At 55.1% G+C, this 12,382-nt stretch overlaps 2 long non-coding RNA genes and 3 other non-coding genes across 5 annotated transcripts; 4 read left to right on the forward strand and 1 right to left on the reverse strand.

Moving 5' to 3' along the window:
- Positions 1 to 1,752: 1,752 nt before the first annotated feature.
- LOC111519949 lies at positions 1,753 to 8,949 on the forward strand. The gene is made up of 4 exons (XR_002724530.2): positions 1,753 to 1,849; positions 4,866 to 4,906; positions 7,318 to 7,343; positions 7,715 to 8,949. It is a non-coding gene; the product is annotated as an uncharacterized LOC111519949 (long non-coding RNA).
- LOC111520189 lies at positions 4,705 to 4,795 on the forward strand. Its single transcript, XR_002724587.1, has one exon. It is a non-coding gene; the product is annotated as a small nucleolar RNA SNORD88 (small nucleolar RNA).
- On the forward strand, positions 7,145 to 7,235 carry LOC111520191. The gene has a single exon (XR_002724589.1). It is a non-coding gene; the product is annotated as a small nucleolar RNA SNORD88 (small nucleolar RNA).
- On the forward strand, positions 7,549 to 7,639 carry LOC111520190. Its single transcript, XR_002724588.1, has one exon. It is a non-coding gene; the product is annotated as a small nucleolar RNA SNORD88 (small nucleolar RNA).
- Positions 8,950 to 11,400: 2,451 nt separating the features above from the next.
- Positions 11,401 to 12,166, reverse strand: LOC113219938. Its single transcript, XR_003306943.2, has 3 exons — positions 12,039 to 12,166; positions 11,653 to 11,831; positions 11,401 to 11,577 (listed from the first exon to the last, which is right to left on the reverse strand). It is a non-coding gene; the product is annotated as an uncharacterized LOC113219938 (long non-coding RNA).
- Positions 12,167 to 12,382: the final 216 nt, after the last annotated feature.

Below are 12,382 nucleotides of genomic sequence, written 5' to 3' on the forward strand. Positions count from 1 at the left end.
ACCTCCAAAGTCTGGCACATCCTCAAAATCACCCCTACTAACCTCCCCAAAGTCACCCCCTAGAAACCCCAAAGTAACTCCACTCTCACAAGGTCACCCCCAGGGACCCCTAAAGTAACCCCCTGTCACACCCTTAGAGTTGTCCCAAATCACTCCTACTTAACCTCAAACCCAATTCTCAGACACTCTCATTAACCATCCCACACACCCCCCAAGGTCACCCCACAGATGACCCCCCCAAAGGTCACCCCACTCACACCCTCAAGGTTGCCCCCCAGAATCATCTCAATCATTTCTTTCTTTCTTTCTTTCTTTTTTTTTTTTTGAGATAGAGTCTCGCTCTGTGGCCCAGGCTGGGGTGCAGTGGCACGATCTCGGCTCACTCTAACCTCTGCCTCTGGGCTCAAGCAATGCTCCTGTGCCAGCCTCCCGATTAGCTGATACTACAGGTACCTGCTGCCACGCCCAGCTAATTTTTGTATTTTTAGTAGAGACATGGTTTCACCGTGTTGGCCAGGCTGGTCTCAAACTCCTGACCTCAGGTGACTGGCTTCCCAAAGTGCTGGGATTACAGGCGTGAGCCACTGCACCTGGCCTCAATCATTTCTAGAGTCACCCCCACAGACACCCCTGGTCACCCTACTTGAACTCCTAAAAGGTGTCTCATAACAACTCATGTTAGGGCTGGGCATGGTGGCTCAGGCCTGTAATTCCAGCACTTTGGGAGGCTGAGGCGGGCAGATCAAGAGGTCAGGAGATGGAGACCATCCTGGCTAACATGGTGAAACCCCATCTCTGCTAAAAATACAAAAAGAAAAAAATTAGCCGGGCAGGGTGGCAGGCGCCTGTAGTCCCAGCTACTTGGGAGGCTGAGGCAGGAGAATGGCGTGAACCCGGGAGGCGGAGCTTGCAGTGAGCTGAGATCACACCACTGCATTACAGTCTGGGCGACAGAGGGAGACTTCGTCTCAAAAAAAAAAAAACAAAAACAAAAACAAAAACAAAACAAAACAAAAAAACTCATGTTAGAATCCTTAGTATCACTCCCCAGACACCCTCAACAGCACCCTCAAAGTTATCCAAGACACCTCAGTCACCCCAGTCATCTCCAGAGTCACCCTACTTCTGCTCTAGTCTCTGCTTGTCTCCCCGCAAGGTCCCCTAGTGGCCCCATTCACATGCCGAGAACCTCCTCAGACATCCTAATGTCATCTCTTGTTGACACCTCAGAGGCCCCACAAAACACACATAGATTTGCACACAAGAAAAACTTTCAAGTCAAATAGTCTAAAACCAATGTGCCCAAAAGCTTAGTTCCAGTTTACAGTGGACATTAATCCAACTTAGATTTCCAGCAGAAGAGAGTTTCACCTGTTTCTGAGCTGCTACATCTCCTCCTTTTGGCCCCTTTTCTACTTTTCAACAGTGCAAAATTGTTTTAGCCAAATAGGCTAAGACCTTGTCTGATGTGTTTCTGGCAAACTGCACATCTCTAACACCCAACAAGAAAGAGTCGGGCCGCCCTTGGGGGCCTTTCACTTCACGGCCCATCTTTGGTGCTGTCTTCAGAGTTGCCGGACGCAGGTGACAAGACAATCGTTTCCATCATGTCCTTGCCCTTTTTTGTCAGCCCCAGAGACAACGTCTCCTCTCTTGTTCAGGAAGATTCTAGCGGAAACAGGCAGTATTCCTTTGCCTAAGCATGAAATGGGGTTTCCCAAACAGGCGTGTGTATTGGACGCCTCTGGCGGAGAGCAGGCTGTCGCCGAGGCCCGGCCTTGCGAGCGGAGCGCACTATAAAGCGGCACGTGCTGCAACCCGCGTCCGCCTTGTGGAGAGAAATGCTGGGGTAAGGTTCTTAATTGTGGCTTTTTCCTGGCTGTGTGGCGGGGCTTTGAGATGATGGACGCACGTGTCTTGAAGGTCTCTAGGTTGCAACGGGAGCGGCCATGTAGTCGCGTGGACAGGGTCAGGGCGTTTGCAGGGACCCAGAGGGCGCGCTCTGGGGCGAGTCTGGGAGTTTTCTGCGGGGATGGTGGTGGCTGTTTGGAGCACTTGAGAGGTGGCGATTTCTACAGCTGGCACGAGCAGGAATGCCGGGGCGGACCCTCCTCCGTCTGCCCCGCGGCGGAGCTCGCCGCTTGTGCTGTCCGCAAGCCGCGGGCCTCCGCCATCTCGTCCGTTTGGTTATTGGAGAGGGGTGGGCGGGTTGGGAGGCGACATTGAGTTCTTTCCGAGGGTTTCAGATGCTTCCTTAGGATTTCGCTCTTGTTTTCACAATTCTGGACGGCTGGCGTTTTTGTGCAACCTAGAACAAAGACAGGGACGGAAGAGGAGGGGACTTTGCGGGGGGTTCCATAGGGGCAGAGACAGGGTATCGAGTTACCAAGAAGTGGGAGTGAGGTTTCTAGGTGAATTGCTGGGGTTTTTTGAGAACCATGTAGGAATGGATGTAGAAGAAAGCAAACGAGGCCTTTGCTTACCTGCAGGAGTCATTCTGACCGTACATGCCACGTGAGAGGATTTTGTTAACGTTAGTTTTTGGCTTAGGTCCTTTAAGGTCTTGAACATGGGTTTCCTGACTTGAGCGGGGCCCATGTCCCTGCCGAGGAGGCTCACCCTGGAAGCAGCTAGCCGATTTCCTATCTCCCCCAACACGACCCTGCGAGGATCTCGACCTACTTGACTTTGCTCCTTCAGGCAACCACCTAGAAAATCATTGAGTTTGTTCATGTCACAAGTGAAAGTATTTTTCTCATGCATTCATCATTGGCACGTCCTCCATTCGGCAATATTATTTTATTTTATTTTATTTTATTTTATTTTATTTTATTTTGAGACGGAGTCTCTGTGGCCCAGGCTGGAGTGCAGTAGCCGGATCTCAGCTCACTACAAGCTCCGTCTCCCAGGTTTACGCCATTCTCCTGCCTCAGCCTCCCGAGTAGCTGGGACTACAGGCGCCCGCCACCTCGCCCGGCTAGTTTTTTGTATTTTTTAGTAGAGACGGGGTTTCACCGTGTTAGCCAGGATGGTCTCGATCTCCTGACCTCGTGATCCGCCCGTCTCAGCCTCCCAAAGTGCTGGGATTACAGGCTTGAGCCGCCGCGCCCGGCCCCCTTTGGCAATATTAAAATCTACTAACAAATGGGAAAGTAACATTTGCACCATCTTGCCATATTCAAGAACTTTGGGCTTAGTGTTTTGAAAGTAAGTTTCATGGCCAGGCGCCGTGGCTCACGCCTGTTATCCCAGCACTTTGGGAGGTGGGTGGGTAGCTTAACCCTAGGAGTTCGAGACCCGCCTGAGCAACATGGCAAAACCCCATCTCTACAAAAAATAGAAAGTGAGTCAGGCGTGGTAGTGCGGGCTTGTAGTTCCAGCTACTTACGGAGGAAGTGGGAGGATCGCCCAAGCCTAGGAGGCGGAGATTGTCTTTAGCCAAGATCATGCCACTGCACTCCAGCCTGGGCAACAGAACAGACTCTTTGCCCTGAAAGAAGTAGTGTATTTGTATATCTAAAGTAACATTTTTCTACTTAATATTATTAACATTGTCACCCTTAATGACGTTAATTCATTAATACTGCAATTAACAATCTACTTTGTGCCTGATCCTCAGTCATCTTCGAAATGGGGTTTTTTTGTTTTGTTTTTTTTTTTTTTGAGACGGAGTCTCACTCTGTCGCCCAGACTGGAGTGCAGTGGATCTTGGCTCACTGCAGGCTCCACCTTCCGGGTTCACGCCATTCTCCTGCCTCAGCCTCCCAAGTAGCTGGGACTACAGGCGCCCGCCACCACGCCCGGCTAAGTTTTTTGTATTTTTAGTAGAGACGGGGTGTCACCGTATTAGACACTATGGTCTTGATCTCCTGACCTCGTGATCCACCCGCCTCGGCCTCCCAAAGTGCTGGGATTACAGGCGTGAGCCACCGCGTCTGGCCCTTCGAAATGTCTTTTACAGCTGATATGTTCAAACCTGACTCAGTCGAGGGTCTCTGCTCATTACTTCTTATTATTTAGAAGTTGGCTTGGTTTTTTCCTCGAATAGCCCTCTTCCTCCTCCCTTCTCTCAATAAGTTCTTCCAGGGGATTTATGTCTTGGCAGCTTTCTGTTTATGGCTTATGAGCAGGTGTAGACAGTGCTAAAGAAACCTGCAAAGGGTTGGGGATGAACACCGGGGACATCTTCATGTAGTGCATTTGGTATCCTGCTCATCCCGTGGGGACAGTCCGCCGAGGACCTGTGGCACTGGGGAGGTTGGGGCATTTTGGTGTTTCCATGAGCAAAACTGGTCATTCCTACCTTCTGGATGGGTTTTGAGTTTCCTACCCACCCCCCCCTTTTTTTTTTTTTTGAGACAGAGTCTTGCTCTGTCGCCCAGGTTGGAGTGCAGTGGCACGACTCGGCTCACTGCAACCTCCACCTCCTGGGTTCAAGCAATTCTGCCTCAGCCTCCCGCGTAGCTGAGATTACAGGCATGCGCCACTAAGCCTGGCTAATTTAGTACAGATGGGGTATCATCATATTGGTCAGGCTGGTCTCGAACTCCTAACCTCGTGATCCGCCCACCTCGGCTTCCCAAAGTGCTAGGGTTACAGGCATGAGGCACTGTGCCCGGCCACGTTTCCTACTCTTTAAGATCTGTTAGCTTGGCCTTTGTTCCTAAAGGTAAGTGGCCTCAGGACCTGGTTGCAGAGGAGCTGGGGCTCCCATGATGTCTAGCACTGGGCTCCGATCACCCCTGAGGACACAGTGCACCCCAGGACCTTTGACACCTGGGAGTCTGAGGGGCCCCAGTGTTAATGGCTCATGGACTTGCAGACTATTTCTTCCCCCACCCTCACTGTGTCTTTCTGTGTTACAGGTGCAGCTTCAAGCTTAGGACCACCCACCATGCCCATCCAGGTAAGAACCCTTGCTCCTGCTCCTTGACTCACCTGGGTTTAAAATATCTCACTGTCTAAGTTGACTTCATACCGTATCTCTGGCAACTAATTTATGTGTCAACCATTGTACTCAGTGTTGACATACAACAACCATCTCAGGCCAGGCGTGGTGGCTCACGCCTGTAATCCCAGCACTTCGGGAGGCTGAGGGTGGTGGGTTACCGGAGGTCTGGAGTTTGAGACCAACCCGGCCAACATGGTGAAACCCCGTCTCTACTAAAAATACAAAAAATTAGCCACGTGTGATGGGACATGCCTGTAATCCCAGCTACTCAGGAAGCTGAGGCAGGAGAATCACTTGAACCCGGGAAGCAGCCTGGGCAAGAAGAGTGAAACTCCGCAGCAGGCCTGGGTCCAAATCCCAGCTCTGCTGTTTACAGCCTTTGAGACATTCACCAGGCCGTCGCTCTTATGCATCTCACTGCTGTGTCTGTGGAGCAGGCACCGAGCAGATGGCCTAGGACAGTAGCGCTTCCTGCTGTCCAAAGGTAGGGCTTGAATAAGAGGAATGTGTGGCCTGGAGAGAACAAGCATTTGTGTTTCAGGGGAAAGAACTAATCAAACATGTCAAAACTCAGCAGTGGAAAAGAAACAGTGACTCCCAAGTGATCCTGTCACGTTACTTCATGGGTTTTGTAGGCCGAATGCAATGTGTCTTTAAGCACAGCTTAGCCTCCAGTGAACCATTTATATATAAACTGATACAATTCAAGGAATCCCTATTTTCACAATAAAAATAACAGGCTTTATCAGGAGAATTCTTTCAAAGAGCAAAATCATGAGACAAGCGTGAGTGTTATCAGAAAAGAGACAGGTGTTCTCAGTTCTGGGAGGGTTTTCATTTGTTCCTTAGATGTCAGGGGCTGGAACGGTGGCTGCAGTGAAATAGAACTGACAGTGTGTTCTCTAGGTTCTTGGAGGTTTCAGCTGTTGCTGGCAAGGAAGCTGGCTTCTGGGGAGGGCTGGCTGGGACTGCAGCTCCCCTGAGTATCTTTTGAGGGTCCTGTGCTCTTTTTATTTTTTATTTTTATTTTTTTGAGACGGAGTCTTGCTCTGTCGCCCAGGCTGGAGTGCAGTGGCCGGATCTCAGCTCACTGCTGGCTCCGCCTCCCGGGTTTACGCCATTCTCCTGCCTCAGCCTCCCGAGTAGCTGGGACTACAGGCGCCCGCCACCTCGCCCAGCTAGTTTTTTGTATTTTTTTAGTAGAGACGGAGTTTCACCGGGTTAGCCAGAATGGTCTCGATCTCCTGACCACGTGATCCGCCCGCCTCGGCCTCCCAAAGTGCTGGGATTACAGGCTTGAGCCACCGCGCCCGGCCAAGGGTCCTGTGCTCTTAATCCAAGAGCCTCTGTGGGGAGTGAATGGAGCTGAGCGTTCGTCATGGCTGGCTCGGGATTCCCGGGGACAGAAGGAGTGGGGTCGGTGCCAGTTGGTAGGGATGTGTGAGAGGTGAGAAGACAGAGCTGGTGCGGGACAGGGAAGACAGAAGGGACATGTAGCATCTGGATTCTACGACCGTCCAGATAGAAATGTCCCTCGCCTTGTCCCGCATGGCAGCCACTGGCCACGGGTGGCTCTTGGACACCTGGAATGTGGCTAGTTTGTGGCTGGGAGCTGGGTTTTTAATTTTGCTTGGTTACTTTAAACAAGGGCCCCCTTTGGACAAAGCACATTTCTATGCAAAATGGAGCTTTTGGTGTGTCTGTGGTGGTTAAACAGCAGCTCACACTGAAAGTGCCCACAGTGTTAGTGCTTTTGCAGAGAATGAACTGAACTTACCCTGCCAGGGTCCCGATGGGAGGCAGCTGCCCCTTCCCCATGTCACAGAAGGTTCTGGTGAAGTCAGAGCCGCTTGGAAGAGTCGGTTGGGGCAGCAGAGCTGAGACGCAGGCAGAGGCGATTGAGGGGTATCCCATTAGGGCACGGGAGGTCCAGGCAGAAGGGTTTGGTCCCGTCCTCTCACTGAACCCCACAGATGGGCCGTTTTCCAGAGAAACACCACTGTGGTGGGGGTGAGGTCAGTGGGCCTAGACTATACAAGGAGCCACACCCAGACGGAGCTGGATGGGGGAGGGGGGCCTGGCATCCCCAGGGACCAAGTGTCATTCAGTTTGTTGCCCGATCTCTCAGCACCCTTCTGTGATGTCCCCCTCGGGACAATAGGTGGCCCTGGGACCCGTGTCAGGAGGGTGTGAGGGCACCATGATGACCAGCACTGGGCTCCGACCGCCACTGAGGACACAGTGCCCCCCCGGGACCTTTGACACCCGGGGGTCTGAGGGGCCCTGGCTCTGGGGAGGGCTGATGGGGTGTCTGGGCTGCCCCGCACCCTGCTGACCTTCCCTCCCCTGTGCCCTCCTGCCTCCAGGTGCTGAAGGGCCTGACCATCGCTTGGTAAGAACAGAGGAGGCTGCCCGTGACTCGTGATGGTGAGAAGGTGGACGTAGACAGGTGCCCAGCAAGTGCCAAGCCAGTTGCTGCCGTAGGCACTGGGCTCAGTAACCTTCTTAGTCACCCTGTGGCGGGCGGAGGTGGGATGGGGGCTGGGACTGGGTTGCAGCAAGATGTCTAGTGTCAGGGCTTGAAAGGGCTGCACTTGGGGACCCCATGATGTCCAGCACTGGGCTCCGACTGCCCCTGAGGACACGGTGCACCTCGGGACCTTTGACACCCGGGGGTCTGAGGGGCCCCACTCCGGGAGGTGATGGGTGGGGGTGTGGCCATTTCCCCCATTCAGCGCCTTTTCTATGTCCTTCCCCTGACAGCGTCCCTCCAGGCTCTCTGCTGTTTACTGCCTAGGCGTGGCTGCACCCACCCACCTGGGCCGGAGCTGGTTCTGCTCCTGCTACAGGGACACTGAGCTCCTGGCTGTCTCGGCGCTTTGGGCAAGAACCGCAACAAGCTCTCCTGGGCCCTGCAGGTGTACGGCCGGGCCCCTGCCTTGTGCCCCATCTCTCGAGAACTGCTGCTGCTGGGCGACCTGATCCAACCTGACAGGGTGCCATCTTCAGCTACCACTGCAAGGCCCTGAGGGCAACAGCAGCGTGGCACTGCCCACCTGGCTGCTGGTGGCCTGGTGCCAGCTGGGAGTCCTCCCAGCACTTCGAGGCCACTGAGCCGCCCTTCCAGCCCTGGCCCACCATGGAGAGGGGTATCCAGCTTCCTCTTCAACCTCGTCTGCCCCTGAGCCAGTGACGCCCAAGGACACGTCTGTTATGTTACCCAGGGCCTGTACCAGCGCCAGCTGGTCAAGGGCATGACGTTGTTCTAGGCCGTCCTGGACATCCAGGCCATGCTGACAGCACGCTGCTTTCCATGGTGCCCGAGGCTGCCAGGCTCACGCCAGGACCCAGCCCAGTGCACAAGGACCTGGCTGCTGAGCCACACACCCAGGAGAAGGTGGATAAGTGGGCTACCAAGGGCTTCCTGCAGGCTAGGGGAGGAGCCAGCCTGCTCCCCTGTTCTGACCAGGCCTGTGGGGAGGAGCTGCCCATATGCCACCATGAGACCTGGGCCTGGCTCCCGAGGACAGATACCACCTGGCCTGGTGCTCCAGGGGTGAAGCAGGCCAGCATCCTTGGGGAGCTGCTCCTGGTTTGAGCTGCAGTCAGGAAGTGCGGGACATGGTAGGGGAGCCAAAAAGCCTTGGGCACTACCTTTCCCGTGGAGCCATTCGGCGTCGCTCGAGCTAGCCACACCAACAGTGTGTTCAAGGGCTCCAGAAGAGAGGGGTGTCTGCCCCCAACCTCTCCCCCGTGGGTGTCACTGGCCAGGCGTCATGAGGGGAGCAGGCTGCGTGAGTGGACACTTACATGAGTCCCTGGGGGGAGTGATTCCCCCAGGCATTGCGTGCCATATTACATTTCTGCCCGGGCAGCGGGGTGGGTGGGTACCATGGGTGCCCACCCCCCGCCACATGGAGCCCCAGAGCACTGCAGGCCAAGCAGGGAGACCCCACACCGATGACATAAAACCATCTTGAAGCTTTTACTTAGTGTTTGTAAGGATTGGTTTGTTTTGTTGTTTTTTGAGATGGTTTTCGCTCTTGATGCCCAGGCTGCAGTACAGTGGCGCAATCTTGGCTCACTGCAACCTCCACCTCCTGGGTCCAGGTGATTCTTCTGCCTCAGCCTCCCAAGTAGCTGGGATTACAGGCGCCTGCCACCACGCCTGGCTCTGTATTTTCAGTAGAGATGAGGTTTCACCATGTTGGCCAGGCTGGTCTCGAACTTTTGACCTCAGGTGATCCACCCGCCTCGGCCTCCCAGAGTGCTCAGATTACAGATGTGAGTCGCCGCCACCACGCCAGGCCTGTCATGGGTTTTCTCTTAAGACCTCTTGCTATGCCTTCTCTCTGAAAGTATGCATTGGCTGTGTGCTGTGGTCAGCCAGTCCCTTTTGATGGGTCTGGTTTTGCTGTGTGTGGCTTCTGTCTGGTCTGAGTTCTGGGTCTGGGTTTAGGGTGTGTTGGGGCCAGGATCACAGGTGACAGCTCTGTGAGGACTCACTGAGCCCTGGCGGTTCTGGCTTCACAGCTGAGGTCTTGGGCACAGGGGCCCCTGTTAAACCACGGACACACCGCTTAGCCCTCTGTGGGCTCAGCTGCTGAGCTGGGTCTGGGGGGATCCACCCAGGCCTCTGCCCACTAGCAGGTCCCAGCTCTGCACAGGCCCTTCCGGCAGGCTGCTGGGAAAGGGTGGGCTGTCACCACCAGGTGAGAGTTGGTCACAGCCACAGGTAACCCCACCTGGCACTTGGGGTCTCCATGAACCTGCAAGGAAGCAGCCAGGCTCCCTCCCAGGGCCAGAAAGTATGAGGGGCATTCATTCCTCAGCCTTCCCAGGGTCATGGCTCCTGGCATCCATTTGGGGTGCCCCATGACCACCCAACACCTCTAGGGAATGCCGGGAAGGGCAGTGAGGCAGGTCTGGGGACTCCCCAGGGATGAGTCTGCATGAGAGGCTGCCCTGAGGACCCTGGGAAGAAGTGGGCTGCGGGGTATGCAGGTGGCCCTGGTGTGGGGGAGGGGTTGTCCCAGCTTCCACTCACTGGCATTTCTGGACCCTGTTCCTTTTTTAGGTTCTGGTCACTGGGAGTGGCTTTGAACTTTGCTCCAACTGCCCCATGTAATGGGGGCCAAGTGGCTGTTAGTAAGCGTCCACTGCACCCAGGCTCCCCACGAGTGCTCTGGTTAGATGCTGCCACACAACCATGGGTGTGGGACAAGGCCTGGGAGGGACTGGTGCTCTGCACTAGGCCACGCTAAGAGGCAGCCTCCCCTTGGGCCAGGGTCTCAAACGGCAGCCATGCAGGTGCTCCACAGCGCCTGCTGCTGCGTGAGTGGGGGCGGGGTAGCTCTCATCAGCATGTGATAAGTGAGTGGTGGATGCATGGCCCGTGCGATGGTTGGGACCCCAACACTCCGTTTTATTTAACCTCAATTTAAATAGCCATGCGTGGTCGTGACTACTGTATTGGCCAGCGCCTCCACATCGCCTGCAGCATTGCAGTGCACAACCCAGAGAGCACCGTCATCTTTCCCTCCTCTGCCTGCCCCCAGGAAGGAAGTTTGGGAGTTGAGTCTGCTGGGTTAGAGTTGTGGTTCTGCCAAGTGAGACACAGAAGGGCCTATTACTTGCCCAGAGGCACACAGCCTCGGAAACCAGGCTTTGAATCGTGCACCTTTCTGAGGTCTCTGCTGCTAGATCCCCCTGACCCCACCCGAGTTCATGGTTGCTTTGCGAGCTGGTGTGGGTCACTAGAAAACCAGATTTGAGGGTCCAACTCCTGTGAGCCCGGTCTCCACAGAGCACATGGCCCACGTCGAGGCTCACTGAGCAAGCTCGTGTCACACAAGCTGCATGTGGAGGTACATACAGGGTCCGCTAGGTCCTCAGCCAGCCCACATGCTGCCAATGCTTGCATAGAAACGTGCATAAACATGCCAGCCAGGTGTGGTGGCTCACAACTATAACCCCAGTGCTTTGGGAGGCCAGGGCAGGAGGATTGCTTGAGGCCAGGAATTTGAGACCAGCCTGGCCAACATACCAAGAAAACAAAACCAGGCATGGTGCACACCTGTAGAAGCTGAAACGGGAGTTCAAAGCTGCAGTGAGCTATGCTCATGGCACTACTCCAGCCTGGGCCACAAAGTAAGACCCTGTCTCTACCAAAAGTGCCATGCAGGCATGCCTGCTTGTTCAGACACGGGCACGTTTGTGCTTGAATGTGTGCCACAGACACGTTTTTATCAGCAAGTACGTACCGACTACCTGTGCACGCGCATAAACGCAAAAAGTCACACGTGACATGCATGCATGCACACTCATGCCACTGTCACAGACGCGCATATAAGCACACACAAACTAACTGGTTTCCAGGCCAGAGACTCCACCCAGCCCTCGTTCCCCACGCACACAGGCGCACAGTAAGTCACGGAAGCCAGAGCAGCTAGTGAGCATACGTGTTGGGGTCCAGTGTCAGCTGGGGGTAGGGAAACCCTGGTTTCTGGCTCACACGGGGCCCCCCAGGGCCCGCAGGCACCCTGGTCTCCAGGCCAGCAGGCCCAGCCCCAAGCTGAGTGCCACCAACACAGCTACAGCTCCGGCCAGCAGGGGCACCACTGGAGCTGCAGGGAGAACATGCGGGGTGTGAGTTTCAGGGCTTGGAACCCTCCACTCCCACCCCAGCACAGAGGACTCACCTGGGGGAATGGCAGCCTCATAGGGGCCATGGCAGGAGACCCCATGGGCCGGAGGCCGGGCCGAGGCAGTCAGCTGGTAGAAGCGGCGTAGTGGACAGGGGCCCGGGCACCCGGGGAGACTGAGAGGCAGGGGCAGGTGAGTGGAGTCATTGCGGTAGAAGAGGGAGATGGTGACATTCCTGGAGAGAGAGGACACAGTGGCACCTCCTTCCTCCCGTCATTGATCTTAAAACCTGGAGAAACGGGCTCCTGACTCCCACCTGTTATCCTCCCAGCACCACCATCCCACGCAGTTTCCTGCCCCGCCATGCCTTCTGCCTAGCACGTCACACCTTGCTTTGAGAGTTCTGTCCCGCCCATCTCCCTGGGCACCAGCCCATCCTCACCCTCCATCTTTGTCAGGATCCCTCAGGTGCCTCCGGAACTCAAACCCAAGGCAGGCAGCGTATGGCGGGGTGTGTCCATCATAGAGGCCCAGGGCCCCCTGGAGGGCCAGCAGGGTGCTGTCATGCTGCAGGTGGACCCGAGGGGTGAGACGACACTTCTCTCTGGAGGCCTCCTTTCTCCTGAACACTAGACTTGTGCATCCAGATGTTCCCCAGGCTTCTTGGAACCAACCCCCCAAACTTGCTCCTCCCTCCCTCTCACCCTGAAGGCAGTACCAACAGTTACAGGCAGCCATTTAATAAAGATTGTTCAAATAGGTGCAAAATATGATTGGACTAAGCAG

The sequence above is a fragment of the Piliocolobus tephrosceles genome, chromosome 21, assembly GCF_002776525.5.
Source record: "Piliocolobus tephrosceles isolate RC106 chromosome 21, ASM277652v3, whole genome shotgun sequence".
In the NCBI taxonomy this organism is placed as follows: Eukaryota; Metazoa; Chordata; class Mammalia; order Primates; family Cercopithecidae; genus Piliocolobus; species Piliocolobus tephrosceles.